Here is a 19,799-nt window from a genome sequence, read left to right as displayed (position 1 = left end):
ACACCCAGCCATCACGAAGCAGAGAAAATCCCTGACCCCGCCGGGAATCGAACCCGGGAACCCTGTTTGACACTGTACCACCCAAGAGACTTGTAGTGAAATTGCGTCCTTATGAAGTATCATATCAGTTGTGTGACTGGATTCGTGATTCCCTGTCAGGGAGATCACAGTTCGTAGTAACTTACGGAAAGTCATCAAGTAAAACAGAAGTGATATCTGGTGTTCCACAAGATAGTGTTATAGGTCCTTTTCTGTTTCTTATCTATATAAATGATTTGGGAGACAATATGAGCGATCTTCTTACGTTGTTTTTTTTTCAGATGACGCTGCCTTTTACAACTAGTAAAATTACCAGAAGATAAAAAAATTACAAAGCGATTTAGAAAAGATCTCGGTAAGGTGCGAAAATTGGCAATTGACCCTAAATAAGAAAACAGTGAGTTCATCCACATGAGTGCTAAAAGGAATCCGTTAAACTTCTGTTACACTATAAATCAATCAAATCTAAAAGCCACAAATTCAACTAAATACCCAGGAATTACAATTACGAACAATTTAAATTGGAAGGAACACATAGAAAATGTAGTGGTGAAGGCTAACCATAGACTGCGTTTTACTGGAACGACACTTAGGAAATGTAACAGATCTACTAAGGAGACTGCGTACACTACGCTTGTCCGTCCTCTTTTAGAATATTTCTTCGCGGTGTGGGATGCTTACCAGATAGGATTGACGGAGCACATCGAAAAAGTTCAAAGAAGGGCCGCACGTTTTGTATTATTGCGAAATACGGGAGAGAGTGTCACTGTAATGATACAGAATTTGGGATGTACATAATTAAAACAAAGGCGTTTTTCGTGGCGACGGAATCTTCTCGCAAAACTCCAATCACAAACTTTCTGGTCGAAATGGGAAAATATTTCGTTGACACCGACCTACATAGAGAGAAACGATCACAGTAATAAAGTAAGGAAATCAGAGCTCGTATTGAAAGATGTGTTCGTTCTTTCCGCGCTATACGAGATTGGAACAATAGAGAATTGTGAAAGTGGATCGATGAACCCTCTGCTCGGCACTTAAATGTGAATTTCGGAGTATCCATATAGATGTAAACATTACAGTGTTGTTTTTCTTATACTCATCCGAAATAAGTTATATTTTTTCTACATTTACAGCAAGCTGCTATTCACCATTAAAACCAGAAAATCTGTCTAAGTCATCCTTTATGCCCTTACAGTCATTCAAGGACGATGATTCCTGTGCACCACAGCGTCATTAGCAGACAGCTATACATTGCTGATCATCCTGTACACCAAGTCATTTATGTGTATAGCGAAGAGGAGTCTTGTGACACTTCCCTGGAGCACTCCAGACGATACCCATGTGTCTGATGAAGGGAATTCTATTATTTACAGCTTTCGAGTGAATCATATAGCTGGGAACCTCAACCGTGTGCTCCTGTCTTCCTGAACAGTCTACATTGGGACACCATGTCAAACGCTTTCCTGAAGTCAATGGATATGGAACCTCCTTCTTGCACGCTGTCCGTGGTTTACAGCAAATCATGTGAGAAAAGGGAAAGCTGAGTTTCGCATGAGCGATGCTTTTTAAACCCGAACTGATTTGTGGATAGAAGCTTTTCTCTGTCAAGGAAATTTATTATATTCGAATTCAGAATTTGCTCAAGAATTCTGCAGCACACAGATTTTAAGGATATTGGTCCCTAATTTAGTGGTAACAGTTCTTTTATTCTTACATCAGTTGTAACTTGTATCAGCGCAGGCCTGTTTATACTTGGTACCTTATTGTGTACACACATCAGTGCGCTGGTTGTTTTTTCTCTACGTCGAACAGTCTCCCCGCAAACACGTCACGTAATTTGTTGCCTGATGTTTTTTGAACCACTAAGTGGACTACGCCTGTGAATATTGGCTAACCTGTTCTGCTGCCCAGTGGAAATCAAGAATTAATGACTTGCATGAAGTACATTCACAGCGGCAAATACGAACAACCATCAACTGTTCAAGGAAATTACGGAAATGAAAATTTGTGCCGGACCGAGACTCGAACCCGGTTTGCGCTTTACGTGAGCGGTCATCTTAACCACTTTGGCTACCCGTGCGCGACGCAGGGCTAGACTCAAACTTCCATACGTAATCGTTCTTGCGTCACAACCTGTACTTCTACGTATGTTACGTAATTCCTGTACAGGTTCGACATTTTAGCTGTAAGTCGCTTCTTGGTACCGGCGGGTTAAGTCGATTTAGCAGTGCCTGCGTTGTTAAGAAGAATGATGCGGTATGTTTCGGACATGCAGGCGTGTCCGAATACCCTGTTAATGGCTTTCTCTTGCGTCATATACTTGGAAGCACTAACCAACCTAAAACATACTACTTCTAACAGCTACAATTATTACTGTGCAAATGGGAGTAAATACCAAAGTAATGTTTTTCAGCTTATTGTTCTCAGTCACGAATAAAAATGTCAACAGTTATAACTGTTACTCCCAGGATAGAAGAGTCACATGTGCCCTTTTCCAATCGCTTGATAATTTGCGTTGGGCGAGAGATTCGCGATAAATGCGAGCAAAGTAATGGGTTGGTGTCACAGAGCACTCTCTGTAAAAGCGAATCCGGATTCCACCTGGGCCTGGCCACTTATTTTGTTTTCAGCTCTTTCATCTGCTACTTTACACATGTGATGCATATTTCTATGTCCTCCATGCAGTAGTCTATGCGACAGTCAAACGATGGTCTGTTTCTACGATGCCTATGTGAATGATTTTTTAAACGCGAAATTTAAATTTTCAGTATTCATTTTGCTGATTTCTAGTGCCACACGAGACTGGTCGCTGAGTGACTGAATAGAATCCTTCTACCTGCTTGGGTATTTTGCGTATGACAAGAATTTTATTGGGTTCTTGTCCAGATCTTTCGCTAGGTATGATGTTAGAAGTAACTGTATTCTTCGCACATTGATCTTCTTACGGACGCACGAGTTTCTACTACCATTTGCCCGTTGACATTTGCGCATTCTGTTTTGAACCAACAATCCATGTTTCTTCAGCATTTTGCAAATTTTATTATCAATTCCATGGAGGGTCATTCCCGTTCTTAGGCAACGTACTTGGCACATGCGCGATTAACAATCGGTTTAATCTTTACCCCTAAGTCCTCTACATCCGTCCAGCTCGAACTAAATGATGTCTATTAATGCTTGACGTGGGATGTTACAACTGCTTATCAGCTTTTTCTGGCATAAATACTCTCTTAACCTTCTAGATGGACTTTTTTTTAACTTCAGTAACCATCGTCGCTATGATATCATGATTACTAGGTACAGGTACTAGGTACACATCGCGTGTGGGTTGTCGAAGTAGTTGTTCAAGGCACTTTTCGGCACACGTGTTCAAAAGTACTTCACAAGACTGTCTGTCCACACCACCTGCAGCGAATGCATAGATGCCTCCGTCTACACTCTGTAGATTCAAGTTGTCTCCAACAAAAAACAGTCAATACCGTCACTGCTCGATAGCGATGGAAATGTTACCGATGATGGTGTCACTAAAGCAGAGTTAGTAAATACAGTTTTCTGTAATTCCTTCCCAAAGAAGACGAAGTAAATATTCCAGAATTTGAAATATGAACAGCTGTTAGCATGAATGACATAATAGTAGCTGTCTTAGGTGTTGCGAAACAACTCAAATGACTTAAGAAAGGCAAGTCTTCCGGTCCAGATGGAATACCATTCAGGTTCCTTTCAGAGTATGCAGACACAATAGCGCCTTTCTTAGCAACCACATACAACCGCTCACTTGACGAAAGGTATGTTCCTAAAGACTGGAAAGTAGCGCAGGTCACACCAATATTCAAGAGAGGAAATATGAGTAACCCATTGAATTACAGACCCATATCACTGACCTCAATTTGCAGTAGGATTTTGGAGCATATACTGTATTCGAACATTATGAATCACCTTGAAGAAAATGACTTATTGATACATAACCAACACGGATTCAGAAATTATCGTTCTTGTGCAACTCAGATAGCTCTTCATTCCCACGAAGTAATGAGTGCTGTCGACAAGGGATCTCATATCGATTCTATATTCCCAGATTTCCAGAAGGCTTTTGATACCGTTCCTCACAAGCGACTATTAATCAAATTGCGTGCATATGGAGTATCATCTCAGTTGTGTAACTGGATTCGTGTTTCCCTCTCAGAGAGGTCACAGTTCGTAGTGATAGACGCTAAATCATCGAGTAGAACAGAAGTGGGCCGGCCGCGGGGGTTTCGCGGTTCTAGGCGCGCAGTCCGGAGCCGTGCGACTGCTACGGTCGCAGGTTCGAATCCTGCCTCGGGCATGGATGTGTGTGATGTCCTTATGGTAGTTAGGTTTAATTAATTCTAAGTTCTAGGGGACTGATGACCACAGCAGTTGAGTCCCATAGTGTTCAGAGCCATTTGAACCATTTTTGAACAGAAGTGATATCCAACATTCCACAAAGTAGTGTCATAGGCCCTCTGCTGTTCCTGATTTACATAAGTGATCTAGGTGATAATCTGAGCAGCCCCCTTAGATTGTTTGCAGATGATGTTGTAATTTACAGTCTAGTAAAATCATCAGACGATCAATTTCAGTTACAAGATGATCCAGAGAGAATTTCTGTATGGTGCAAAAAGTGGCAATTGGCACTAAACAAATAAAAGAGCGAGGTCGTCCACATAGGTACTAAAAGAAATCCGATAAATTTTTGGTATACGATAAATAGCACAAATCTGAGGGCTGTCAATTCGACTAAATACCTAGGATTTACAATTACGAGCAACTTAAATTGGAAAGACCACACAGATAATATTGCGGGTAGGGCGAAATAAAGACTGCGCTTTGTTGGCAGAACACTTAGAAGATGCGACAAACCCACTAACGAGACAGCCTACATTGCACTTGTCCGTCATCTGCTGGAATATGGCTGTACGGTGTGGGATCCTTGCCAGGTAGGATTGACGGAGGCCATCGAAAAAGTGCAAAGAAGGGCAGCTCGTTTCGTGTTATCGCGCAATAGGGGTGAGAGTGTCACTGATATGATAAGCGAGTTGGGGTGGCACTCACTGAAACAAAGGCGGTTTCCTTTGCGGCGAGACCTATTTACGAAATTTCAATCACTACTGCTTAAGCTAAATAAACCCCATGCGCAATCTACAATTGCTCTTTTATCCGAGTAGTTGTTTCCTTTGTAAAGCGCACCCCTGACCTGTCACAGAATCAAGGGAGCCTTTGATTGACATCGTCCAGTCGTCTCCAGATTATTCTAAATCTCCTGCATGTGAAAAGCTTTCTGGTCCAAGAAAACTAACTGTGAGCCAGTTACGCCTTTACGATCAGGATTAATAACCTAAAATTGAGCTAATTTAATGAATAATGCGGTTTTCAAAACCGTAACTATTGACCGCAAAGTGGAGACTTGCACGAAACTTTGCTTTAATGTGAACAGAAGGAGTCCAACTGACACAGTTGAAAGGTGGCCTGCCAATCTCTCACGTCAACTACTCTGTCGGTCAGATTAATATTCATACTTTACATCATGATCTCTGTGCTACATTTGGCATGCGTGGCTTATGACTTTTTTACGTGAGCAAATGGTGAGCAAAATGTTCTTATACCTGCATACGCAAACTGTAGGTAACTTGTACCCAAGGGGCCGTAGTGCAGGCCACAGAGAACAGGGATAAATACAGATTGTGGGCCATGAATTATGCGTCCAGCGCCCTGGCTGTGCGAGTGATTCATGGAAACAACGCTCTGTGAATTGTAACTGCAGAGGGACGTCGGGCCACGGTACTACATTTTTCCCACTTTGGGTCGGGGCAGCAGACCTCTGGCTAGCAAAACATTTTACCTGAGCCAGGCGAAAGTCCATCGGAGAGGAGATCAGATGAAAGAAAGTGGATGGAGGAAGCCAGTTAAGAGAGAGTGTTGTAATCTGAGCTTTTGTCCAAAAGGTGGGAAGGACAAAAAACTATAAGCATTCTAATATTAGAAGTTGGGACGCTAATATCCGAACAACTGTAGCAAGCGTTTAGTGGAGGCAAGACTGTAACTCCCCTGACGCCAGGGAGACACCAGGTTCCTTTAGCGAGTGGAAAGAAACGTATATTTCATTTGCACGACTGTCTGGGAAGCTTAACAGCCTTCTTTCAGAAAATGTAAATGGTCGGTCTGGAAGGAAGAGATCTCTTCATAAATGAGGGATTGTGTTCAAATGAGTTCAGATGTCTGTGAAACCTTATGGGATTTAACTGCTGAGGTCATCAGTCCCTAAAATGAATGGAAAAGGCGAGAACGCCAGCCTCTACATTGACTTTACACCTCTAGTGACACGAACGCGTTGCTGTGCACAACTCAGCCTGCTGTGAATATGCATCGCTCACGACGAGTATGCTGCAAGGTGTCTCAGCCACGTGGGCTGATATAGTATTACTCAGTTTACTCAGTGAAACGCCGGCCGCGGTGGCCGAGGGGTTCTAGGCGCTCAGTCCGGCACCGCGCAGCTGCTATGGTCGCAGGTTCGATCCTGCCTCGGGTATGGATGTGTGTGACGTCCTTAGGATAGTTACGTTTAAGTAGTTCTAAGTTCAAGGGGGCTGATGACCACAGCTGTTAAGTTCCATAGTGCTCAGAGCCATTTGAACCATTTGATCCATTACAGTGAAACACAAGAATGGCTGAAGGGGATGTACAGATCTTTCAGGAACAGCGTCAGCAAAATGGGACTTCTGATAAACCGAGAAGAAACAGAATATGTGTAAGTAGGTTGTGTCATAAACCCTAATTCACACTTTGAAAGAGACCACCATTTTAGACTCAGAAAAGTAAATCGGTTTAAATACCTTGCATCGCGCTTCAGCAGTAAAAGTATCATAACTCTGGGCATAAACATGAGAGTAGGCTAGGCATCAACATGTCTTTACGCTCTAAGCAGACCAGTTAAAAGTAAAGCTTTCTCAGTCACCACTAGGATGAAGATATACTGTATGTGATCAAAAGTATCTGGACACCTGGCTGAAAATTATTAACAAGTTCGTGATGCCCTCCATCTGTAATGTGGGAACTCAATATGCTTTTGACCCATCCTTAGCTTTCAAGACAGCTTCCACTCTCTCAGGCATACGTTCAGTCAGGTGCTGCAAGGTTTCTTGGGGAACGGCAGCCCGTATTTCAAGGAGTGCTGCGCTGAGCAGAGGTATCGATGTCGGTCGGTGAGGCCTGGCACGAATCTGGCTTTCCAAAATATTCCAAAAGTGTTCTATAGGATTCAGTAAGCACTCTGTGCAGGCCAGATCATTACAGGGATGTTATTGTAGGGTAACCACTCCGCCACACGGCCGTGCATTATGAGCAGGTGCTCGATCGCTCTGAAAGATGCAATCGCCATCCCCGAATTGCTCTTCAGTAGTGGGAAGCAAGAAGGTGCTTAAACTATTAATGTAGACCTGTGCTGTGTTAGTGCCACGCAAAACAACAAGGGGTGCAAGCCCCCTCCAAGCAAACAGGACCACACGATAACACCACCTCCTCATAATTTTACTGTTGGCACTACACACGCTGGCAGATGACGTTGACCGGGCATCCGCGATACCCACACCCTGCTTCCGGATCGCCGTTTGTGTACCGTGATTCGTCACTCCACATAACGTTTACCGGCGTGATGAGTGGTTTATGAGCAGCCGCTAGACGATGAAATCCAAGTTTTCTCACCTTCCACCTAGCTGTCATAGTACTTGCAGTGGATCCTGATGCAGTTTGGAATTCCTGTGTGATAGTTTGGATAGATGTCTGCCTACTACACATTACGACTCTCTTCAACTGTCAGCGATCTCTGCCAATCAACAAACGAGGCCGGCCTCTACGCTTTTGTGCTGTACGTATTCCTTCACGTTTCCACTTCACTATCACATCGGAAACGGTGGACCTAGGGGTGTTTAGGAGTGTGGAAATCTCGCGTACAGCCGTATGACACAAGTGACACCCAATCACCTGACCACGTACGAAATCCGTGGTTTCCGCGGAGCACCCGATTCTGTTCTTTCACGGTGTCTAATTACTAGTGCGGTCGCTGATATGGAGTACCTGGCAATAGGTGTCAGTACAATGCACCTAATATGAGAAACGTATATTTTTGGGGGTGTCCGGATACTTTTGATCACACAGTGTATAACACCGTCATCTACCCAGTAGTACTGTATGGTTCGGAAAACTGGACGTCTACCAAAAACGAAACAGAGAAACTCTATGTTTTCGATAGAAAAGTGATTAAAAGAATCATAGCATCTGTGTTGGAGAAAGACATTTAACGAAGCAACCCACTACCGTCCAGAAATTAAACAGTAGGAGACTGGAAGGCACTGGGTATGTGGCTAGGATGGAAACCAACAGAATTCCTGAGAAGGCATTTGTGGCACTTTCAAAGCAACAAGACCGTTGGACCGATTTCGCACACGGCGGAAAGATGACATAGATTAATACGTCGCAGCATTAGGAATCCCAGCAGGATGGAGAGTGACAGCGAAAGACAGAAGAAAGTGGAAGCAGATCGTTGATGCAGCGGGTGGTATACAGGGCCTGTGATCGCTGAAGAAGAAGAAGTACAATCAGAACAGTAAAAAGTAGAATAAGCATGCTTGCTAAAAGCCCTACAATGAGACGTCTTAGCCGGTTATCTAGTTTCCTTCGCGCAGTTTCTCGCGACAAACGAGTTTAGTGTCTTCGACTTTCAGGTTTACGTAAATGAAAAAAGCGCCGCAAGGGGGAAGTGGTAGTGCCTCTTCAGAAGAGAAAATGGTCTTTGTCGCGGTGAGCAGCTGCGAGTTGCGAGCTGCGGGTACGCGGCTCCTTACGCCTGGCGATGGAATAATTATTGTGAGAGGAGCGAACAAAGGGGACAGTCGCCTGCATCGCGACAAAATTGCGCTTTCCCCAGTAACCAGCAGCAAATATCAATTTGTCAAAAGATCACCATTACCTCACGTACACCCGACCCATCTGCACAAATCGTGCCGCTCGTAACTGAACGTCCTCTCTCTGCCGTTCTTCCCTTGTGAAGATTGGAGTGCTCTCTCTGTAACCTTTGGTTGAAGCTCTGAATGCGGCAGTCGGCACATCTGTTTCTTCTCGATGTCTTTTACAGGGCATGTTAAACTTGATATTCCTCGAATTATCTCTTTTATAAGGAAACTCCACTATAGCCCCTTTGTTTTAATGAAAATACTTACTGTCTTTTTCTTTGATAATATTGTTTCATTTAATATAACAATATATTGGCACAATAAATCTAATAATAATTATTGTACGTAAAACTGAAATTGATTTCGTCGCTTAACCAATATTTTGGATTGGAAGTTATATTTTACATTTCAACTAAAGTTCCGTAGTCAGAGAAAAAATTTCAACCTGATGACAAGCTCGAATTGGAAAATAATGAGGAATGTAATGTGCTACACTGTTGTTGTTGTTGTGGTCTTCAGTGCTGAGACTGGTCTGATGCAGCTCTCCATGCTACTCTACTCTGTGATAGCTTCTTCATCTCCCAGAACCTAGTGCAGTATACATCCTTCTGAATCTGCTTAGTGTATTCATCTCTTGGTCTCCCTATACGATTTTTACCCTCCAAGCTGCCCTCCAATACTAAATTGGTGATCCCTCGATGTCTCAGAACATGTCCTACCAAACGATCCCTTCTTCTAGTCAAGTTATACCACAAGCTTCTCTTCTCCCCAATTCTATTCAATACCTCCTCATTAGTTATGTGATCTACCCATCTAATCTTCAGCATTCTTCTGTAGCACATTCTTCTGTGCTACACTAGCCTTTAAGTAATCGTTTTAGAGCATTACTCTCAAGTGGTATAGACAAACCGTGGACAATTATAATTAGGATATCTGGAAAGTAGCTTGGTTTTCATCTCTCGTGAAGACCATCGAAGTTGAGACACATTCCATATTAGACATTTTTTTCTTGCGGCCTCGAACTGCTGTGGCAATGTTATTTACCTCAGTGTTCAAATCATCACCATTACGGTTGTTGCTATTCTCATTACTTAGAACAGCGAAGCATAGTACCCCAGTATGAACTGTGCAGTGATGCTCAGAAAGCAATTCTTTCACGTGGCCTAGCTCAAAACCGTCAGTTGCGTTGACACACCTTCCAGAGGTGAATGATCTTTACGTGGTCTCACCCCTCCGGGTCGGCGATCGTGGACGTAACAGAGCCGCTATATACAGGCTGTCAATTCTGTGTAGCTCACAGTTTACTGTACCACGCTTTTCGTATCGACGACGATACGAACCCCAGTTCACATTACACGAAGCAGAGTTTGGGTGCCGTATAGGACGTTAGGACGTGTTATCGTAGTGTATACACAAATCAGCCAGACTTGTAGCCACCTACCTAATGGCCGGTACAGCCACTTCTGGCACGGGTAACAAGGCGGCACGTAGTGCCATGGTAGCAATGAGACCTTGGTAGGTTGCTGGAGGGAGTGAGCACCACATCTGTATACACAGGTCACCTAATTCTCGTAAATTCCGGGGAGGGGGGCAATGAGCCCTGACGCCACGTTCAATCATGTCCCACATGTGTTCGATAGGGCTCGGATCTGGCGAGCTGGGGCCAGCACATCAATTGAAACACACCACTGTGTTGAACCACACCTACACACTGCTGGCCTTGTGACATGGGGCATAATGTTGTTGAAAAACGCCACTGCCGCCGGGAAACATGATCGTCATGAAATAATGTAAGTGGTCTGCAACCAGTGTACGATACTTCTTGGTGCTCTTGGTGCCCTGCACGACCCATGGATACCCACGTAAATGTTCCCCACAGCATACAGGGGCAGCTGCCAGCTTGTCTCAGTCCCGCAGCACAGGTGTCAAAGAATTGTACCCCTGGAGGACGACAGATTTGCGCCTTGCCATCGGCTTGATGAAGAAGGTACCGGGATTCATCAGACCATGCAACGCCCCGCCGCTGCACCAACGTTCAATGTAGATGATCAGGTGCCGATTTCAGTTGTAGTTGCCGATGTCGTGGTGTTAACATTGGCACGTGCATGGGAGGCCCATCGTTAGGAGTGTTCAGTCCACTGAGAGGTCAGACACACTTGTACCCCGGCCGGCCTGCGTGGCCGAGCGGTTCTAGGCGCTACAGTCTGGAACCGCGCGACCGCTACGGTCGCAGGTTCGAATCCTGCCTCGGGCATGGATGTGTGTGATGTCCTTAGGTTGGTTAGGTTTAACTAGTTCAAAGTTGTAGGGGACTGATTACCTTAGAAGTTACGTCCCATAGTGCTCAGAGCCATTTGATTTGAACATTTGTACTCCACTAATATTAAAGTCCGACGCTAGTTCCGCCACTGTTCGCCGCCTGTCCAATTTTACCAGTCTGTCCAGCCTACGGCGTCCGACATCTTCAATGAGGGATGGCCACCCAGTCCTACGCGTCCGGGCGTGGTTTCAGTTTAGTTTCACCACGTGTTGAATACACTCACCACAGCACTCTACGAGAAGCCGATAAATCGTGCAATTTTCGAAATACTCGTGCCAAGCCTCCAGGACATCACAATGCACCCTCGGTCGAACTCAGGTAGATCGCATGCCTTCCCCCTACTAAACACGGACAGCACGCCATTGATACTACTCGCACAGTGTATGTGTCTGACTAAAATTCATTTCTCGCAAAGTGAAGCTACTATCATCTGAACAGGGTTATATCGATAGTAGGCCGGGATCCTAATGTTCTGGCTGATTAGAGCATACTAAAGCGTACTGAAATGTAATGCCTACATTTTTTTTGAATTATGTTGTAATATCGGTTGAGGTATTACAAGTTACGTACATTACTCGGTCGGCGTTCCTGGTCCGCTGACGCAATTTGCAACCTTCTAACCCTCAGCCGCTAGAGGGCGCCCAATCTTAGTGCATAGCGTGGCAGCATGTTAGCTAACTATGTCGGTGAGAGAGACCCTCAGTAAACAGGAAGCACGGATGCGAAGAGTTCGTCCACACACGGAGCACCTTCTCCTACAGCATGCCAATGGCAAACCACACACGAGCGTTGTGAAATCCGCAACAATCCGACGGCCTTGGATTCACAGTCATCAATCAGTCTCCATACTTTTCCGACTAGGCCCCATCCGACTTCCACCTCTTTCCAAAACTTTAAGAGCATCTTCCACGACTTCACTTTCATAATGACCAAGCGGTGCAAGCAGAGGTGAGATGTGGCTTCGTCAACAATGTCAAACACTTATATAGTGACAGTATCAACAAACTGGTCTCTCTTTTGAAGAAATGGTCTGGTCACCAGAGTGGCTATGTTGAGAAATAAATATGTAGACACAAAAAATTCGCAGTTATTACTTTTCAGTATGCCTCTGTAAGACCGTTCCAGTGAGGAGTGGGGCCAGTCATTTACTATTCAGTATCAATTAAATGTGCGAGGAGACAACGTAATGATCTGAAATAGTCTCATTACTTATTTTTCAACAGACTGATTTGTATTGTATGGAATTGGGACCTAGATACGACGGAGAGACTTCGTTCCCGCCGTAGCCCGCAGTGGCACACAACAACACAACAAGATACAGCAGTGCACTCACCCCACCACCGCCCCACACCGGTCCCATGGTTATTATGCGGTTCGGCCCCCAGTGGACCCCCCACCCCGCAGGAACGTCTCACACCAGACGAGTGTAACCCCAATGTTGGTGTGGTAGAGTAATGACAGTGTACGCGTACGGGGAGAAAGTGTTTGCGTAGCAATCGCGACATAGTGTAACTGAGGCAGAATAAGGGGAACCATCCCGCATTTGCCGAGGCAGATGGGAAACCGCCTTAAAAACCATCCACAGACTGGCTGGCACACCGGACCTCGACACTAATTCGCCGGGAGCATTCGCGCCGGGGACCGGCACACCTTCCCGCCCGGAAAGCAGTGCGTTGGACTGCACGGCTAACCGGGTGGGCTTTTCAACAGATACTACGATGTTTTCTTTTTTCAGTCTTTGTCATCATATTACTAAGCCTCTATCTGTTACATTTTCGCAAGGGCTGAATATTCATCGAAGAAGAACGGAAGATTAGAGCTTTACGTCTCGTCGATGCCCTGTCACTAGAGACAGAGCACGAAGTCGGATTATGGAATAACGGGAGAAGTAAACGGCTACGTGTCTTTTACGGGACCCAGTTCGGTATTCATCCTAAGCGATTTACAGAAACCGACAAAATCTGTATATGTGGACGAGAATGTAGAACGTCGGCCCTGCGAAAGCTAGTTCATTGTCCTATCACTGCGCCACCTCGCTCAGTAGTAATGAACTGAGGGCGTGAATGTGTAGTAGCTGCTAATCGCGTTAGTGTGGGCTGAATCATGTGCTGAACAGCCAGTAAAGAATGACTTCACATCTCTCACCATCACTGAATATCCCCAACTTGGTCTTCCTTAATTTGCATGGAAGAGTCGTATCCCGCTACCCCTATTATCTACATGTTTAATTACCATTTTATAATGGAGTGAGTGTGAAGAAGTCTCGGGCTGCATGTGACACCACAATGGTAAGTTTCCGATGTCGTGGTGTTAACATCGGCACGTACATGGGCCGCCGGCTGTGGAGGCCCATCGTTAGGAAAGTTCAGTGCACTGTGAGTTCAGACACACTTGTACGCCGCCCAGCATTAGAGATGTAGAGCACACCCACTTGCCGGGATATCACTCTTAAGGTAAGTATTATTTTTCCTTTTCTTAACTTAACTATAAAAATTCCTTACCTGAAACTTTAAGATTCTTATACAAACGTTATCTTTCTAATTGTTTCTTACTGTTTAATGCCTAACTTACATCTGGATGACTATCATGATGCAAATTTTCTTTACAGAAACGTTTTATTTAAGATTTATATTACAGTGTGTACCTAAAATTTCGATCCAGCTTATATGTTTGATTTGCAGGATTCATATGTCTTGTTTTTTAATTTCACCTATCAAAAGAGCATTTTAGTATTTTCAGATATTTTATCATTTGGAAGATCTTACTACTGAAAAGGTGCTTTATTATGATGTGGAAGATTGTAAATTTCTATAGCTTAAAAAAACTAGTATTCCCATATTATAGCCCCCATATGTCACTTACTGTGAGGATATTTCATTTTCAAGAAAATAGTCATTTAGAAGACTATTTGAAGTAAATACTTGTATTTTTAATAATGTTTGCGGGCTTTAATTGGAAACGAGGAAGATATTTATGAGTCTAAACGTTCATCCACAAAACTGGTCCTAAGTTTAAAAACTATTTACAGAATAGCTATTCAACAGTTAACGCAAAATAATTCCATGTACGAAACACTTACACGTAGAGAAAGTGTGTCTATAATGTGAGAGATAGTAAGAGCAAGGATATATTACTCTGAAGAACGTTTATTCATCCGTGAAACATTGCCGCTCGTATAACCATGATCACGTATCCTCAAAGCAAGTCTATGTAAACTACAAGCCTTTATTTTACATGAACATGGTTGTAAGTTGAACATTAAAGTTTCTTCACTACCATAAGAGCGTATAGAAAACACTAAATGACAGCGTCGCTCACAGCTGTGAAAATATCCTAGAATCTTTTACTTTATCCATCATCAGAAGATGATGAAAAGGAATTCAAACAAGAGTCACAGATCAGTGACTATACATATGTGCACACAAATAAGGGTAAACTATGCCACCAGCTATAAAGAGCATATGGATACAAACCAAATCAAAAACATAACAAGCGCAGCTGTGCATTACATTTTGTTCATCGTGAACGGAAAATTTCCTGTGTTATATTTTGCTGAGAGAAGATTACGTATGAATGTCCTCTGACAGTTGGAAATGTTAATACACAAGTTTAATTGAACTCATAACATCCTTAAGGAAAAACTATATCTACACTTATCTTTCTCTTTCAGAATTTCAAGATATCCTGACACCAAAACACCTTCAATAAAGACAATAACATCATATATTCATGCCCTACATAAGTATTTATTTTATCAGCGCACAATCAAAATTTCAGTTTATGTATGCACCTAATACGTCCGATGATCATTTGTGTCTGCCATGTTTGCAACTCTTTCTTTCTTTTGCTCATGGAACAGATATTTCAGGCTTTTCTTTTATTTGTGTTTGTTCTTGATTGTTTTATATTACCATTTTTCGACAAACAAAAGTTCAACTCATGTACACGTACAGCATTCCATGATCTGTCATATGCACTAGTAACTAATACACTCTTTATTTATGTAGAAAATGTTTAATTATATATTTCATTTGCAACTATGTTAGCTCCACATTAAATGTAAAGTACCAAAACATGGATACATCTGCTGCTTGCAATGTTCGCTTACACTCATTATGTAAGCTTATTACCATTTTATTCTACAGTTTAATACACCTCATGTAAAAAATCGCAATAGGGCAATGTATAAAATGCTGTGTGTGTGTATATATGTGTGTGTGTGTGTGTGTGTGTGTGTGTGTGTGTGTGTGTGTGTGTGCGTGTCTTTAAGCTTTTACGCTGGTGCAAATGACAAATTCATTCGGAGAATATAGGTGATGACCCAGCTGCCTCTATCTACAGGTTTTAGGCAACCAGCAACACTTTCAAATACCACATACAAATTTTCATATTCTCGCCCACGCTAGGTGCAGACTATTAGTCATACATAAAAAATGACAGTACCTTGTTGTAGAAAATATAATGGAATTGAAATTGTACTGGGATACATATTTGCTAGAGACCATATCTTTCGATCTCTTCTAGAAAAACGCACAAAAGTGACCTTGAAACGCGTTTTTCTTCAATAACTACGTTACATTTCCTCCAAAAATGTTCTGTTCAGTTTTTCCTGTGGGGCTAATAGTTAGACATAACAAGCGAGAGAACATTAAACTCTTACGCTTAGTTTTTGAAGTCATTGTATGTTGCATAAACCAATAGGCAGAGCAGCAGAATCACCATGTAACTTATGCGAATGACTTTCACATGTATACCATCATCAGCGTAATGTAAGTATCCTAAAACATATAAACTTTTCTTTTCGTACACATTTGGTCCACTTATGCTTAAATTTGCGTTATTTTTATCAGTACCAAGTTGCAAGAGTCTAGTTGTATGTGGTAGAGAAGATAATATTTCTGTAACACTTCTATTCGATGACGAACTTGAAGTTCAAATGGCTCTGAGCACTATGGGACTTAACATCTGAGGTCATCAGTCCCCTAGACTTAGAAGTACTTAAACCTAACTAACCTAAGGACATCACACACAGCCATGTCCGTGGCAGGATTCGAAATTGCGACCGTAGCAGCAGCGCGGTTCCGGACTGAAGCGCCTAGAACCGCTCGGCCACAGCGGCCGGCGAGCCTGAAGTGGCTCGAACACTGGGTACTTCCACAGCAAATGGTGTTAATTTAAAAAAGCGAGTTGTTACTTACTACACCTACATAAGCCGACAATGACAATCAACTTTAGTTCAGGATCTTAGATATAACGGATTTTGGCTTGCATAACAAAAATTGTAAATACGAATTAAGGTTCCTAATACCGATTGTACGTGGCACAGTAACCACTCAGAGGAATAATCCAATGTTAGCATGGTCTGCAAACATGTTGCTTTTTATTAATAAGTAGCATGAAGGATTGTCTAGAATCAATGGTGTACCGTTTTCTCTGCACTAGGTGCTACGTGAAGTTCCCCAGAATGAGAGTACTTTTCCCAAACAATAAGCAACTCAAACTTCCCTTACTATATGCCTCTAGTTATGTCTTTCAACTATCAATCTCCCACCTAGCGCCATAATGAGTGCACCGATGAGAATGTTGTTACTGATTCCCTTACACCATGTTCGACTATCTCCGCGAGTTTCGAAATGGCTGTCTTTAAGGAAAAAAGGAGCTGCATTCGCAATGCAAGCTCCGCCTATCTGAAGCTGAAACTAACCGGATAATGAGGGAAGATCTGGTGAGCAGGCTTTGAGACAAGCAAGAGCATTTGTGTCGTCGAAGTGATTTAAAGATGGCCAGAATTCTATGGAGGATGACATATCCTTGGGCTGACCATCATGCTCCGGACTGTGCAAACGATAAAGAAAGTGTGTGAATACATCCACAAGGACAACATGCAGACAATCCATGATTGTAAAATTCTTCGAATTTAATACAGGGCATGCCAACTCATAGCATCTGACGAACTGAAGGCGAGCAAAACACAGACCAACGAGGGCATTGTATTCAGGTGTGAACTGAACTGAAAACAACATTTCAAGACATTTCAAGACGATACAGATTTCCTTTTCACAGTCACAATTTCCAATGACTCGTGAGTTTATGGTTATGGCCTGAATCAAAACAGCAGTCACCGAAGTAGACAACCCTCTCGGATCAAAAATGCGCACCAGGCTCATAGCTACAACATCTTAATGCTGATGTTCGTTTTTCTTTCCTTTTTGTTTTTTGACATTCATGAAATTTTCCATATGGAATTGCACCCATGTAATCAGACAGCCACATTAAAATCCTGCTGTGATGTTTTGTGGAAACTGACGAAGGTTGTTACACGCAAACAGCCTGCATCGTGACCGTAAACCTGCACACACCTTCCTCAAAGATAGAATTCATGGCTAAAAAACAACATGACTACTCTAACCAAGCCACGTTTGGGCACCCTATCTAGAACCATACAATCTCTTTCTCTTTCCTAACTTGAAACTCAAGTTGACAGACTGGCGACCTTACTTCACTGAAGAGATTCAAACAAAATCGCTACCAATTCTGGTTACAATTGACGTAGCAGACGTCAAGCACTGTTACCGGAAATTGGAAAATGATTGCAGGACTAGATACAAACAGGTGGCTGAGGAAATTATGGCCTGAGTTAAGTTTTCAGATTTTGACGAAGATATTTTCTACTATTTTGGGGAGCGCCTCGTACTTCACGGTTACCTGACTTTATTTTCTGTAACGTGATTATTCAGACAGTGAATGCAGACTAAAATATCATGGGGGACTGGAATTCAATAGTGGGAAAGGGGAGAGAAGGAAAAGTAGTAGGTGAATAATGAATGGGTGTAAGGAATGAAAGAGGAAGCCGCTTGGTAGAATTCTACACAGAGCATAACTTAATTATAGCAACGCTTGGTGTAAGAATCGTGAAAGAAGGTTGTACACATGGAAGAGGCCTGCAGACACTATAGGGTTTCAGATAGATTATATAATGGTAAGACAGAGATTTAGGAACCACGTTTCAAATTGTAAGACATTTCCAGGGACGTATGTGGACACTGACCAAACCACTTATGTGAATATCAGGGGCTCAGATGGAAAACCAGTTCCAAGCAAAGAAGGAAAAGCAAAAATGTGGAAAGATTATATAGAGGCTCTATACAAGATCGATGTACTTGAGGGCAATATTATGGAAATGGTAGGGGACGTAGATGGAGATGAAATGGGAGATATGATACTGCTTGAAGAGTTTAACAGAGCACTGAAAGACCTAAGTCGAAACAAGGCCCCGGGAGTAGACAAAATTCCATTTCAATTACAGATAGCCTTGGGAGAGCGAGCCCTGACAAAACTCTACCATCTGGTGAGCAAGCTGTATGAGACAGGAGAAATACCCTCAGACTTCAAGAAGAATATAACAATTCCAATCCCAAAAAAAGCAGGTGTTAATAGGTGAGAAAATTGCCGAATTGTCAGTCTAATAAGTCACGGCTTCAAAATACTAATGTTAATTCTTTACAGACGAATGGAGAAACTGAAGAAAGCAGACCTCGGATAAAATCATTTCGGATTTCGTAGAAATGCTGGAACACGCGAGTCTATACTGACCCTATGACTTGTCTTAGAAGATAAATTAAGGAAAGGGTGACCTAGGTTTCCAGCATTTGTAAACTTAGAGAAAGCTTTTGACAATGTTGACTAGAATACCCTCTTTCCAATTCTGATAGTGGCGGGGGTCAAATACAGGGAGCGAAAGGCTATTTGCAAGTTGTACAGAGACCAGATGTCAGTTAAAAGAGTAGCGGGGTATGAAAGGGAAGCTGTGGTTGGGAAGGGTGTGAGACAGGGTTGTAGCCTATCCTCGATGCTATTCAATCTGTGTATTGAGCAAGCAGTAAATGAAACACAAGAAAAATTTGGAGTAGGAAATAAAAGCCATTGTGAAGGAATAAAAACTTTGAAATTTGCCGATGCCATTTTAATTCTGTAAGGGATGGCAAAGGATCTGGAAGAGCAGTTGAACGGAATGGATATTGCCTTGAAAGGAGTATACAAGATGAACATCACCAAAACCAAAAAAAGGGTAATGGAATGTAGTCGAATTAAGTCAGATGATGCTGAGGAAATTAGATGATGAAATGAGACACTTAAAGTAGTAACTGTGTCTTGGTTTTTTGGAAAGCAAAATACCTGATGACGGTCGAAATAGAGAGGACATAAAATGTAGACTAATTATGGGAAGGAAAGCGTTTCTTAAGAAGAAAAATGTGTTAACATCGAGTATAGATTCAGGTGTCAGGAAGTATTTCCGCCCGCATCTCGTGGTCGTGCGGTAGCGTTCTCGCTTCCCGTGTTCCCGGGTTCGATTCCCGGCGGGGTCAGGGATTTTCTCTGCCTCGTGATGGCTGGGTGTTGTGTTATGTCCTTAGGTTAGTTAGGGTTAAGTAGTTCTACGTTCTAGGGGACTGATGACGTAAGATGTTAAGTCC

This window comes from Schistocerca gregaria, chromosome X, assembly GCF_023897955.1.
Source record: "Schistocerca gregaria isolate iqSchGreg1 chromosome X, iqSchGreg1.2, whole genome shotgun sequence".
Lineage (NCBI taxonomy): Eukaryota > Metazoa > Arthropoda > Insecta > Orthoptera > Acrididae > Schistocerca > Schistocerca gregaria.
The sequence above is the reverse complement of the archived record's forward strand: the minus strand, read 5'-3'. Positions refer to the sequence as shown.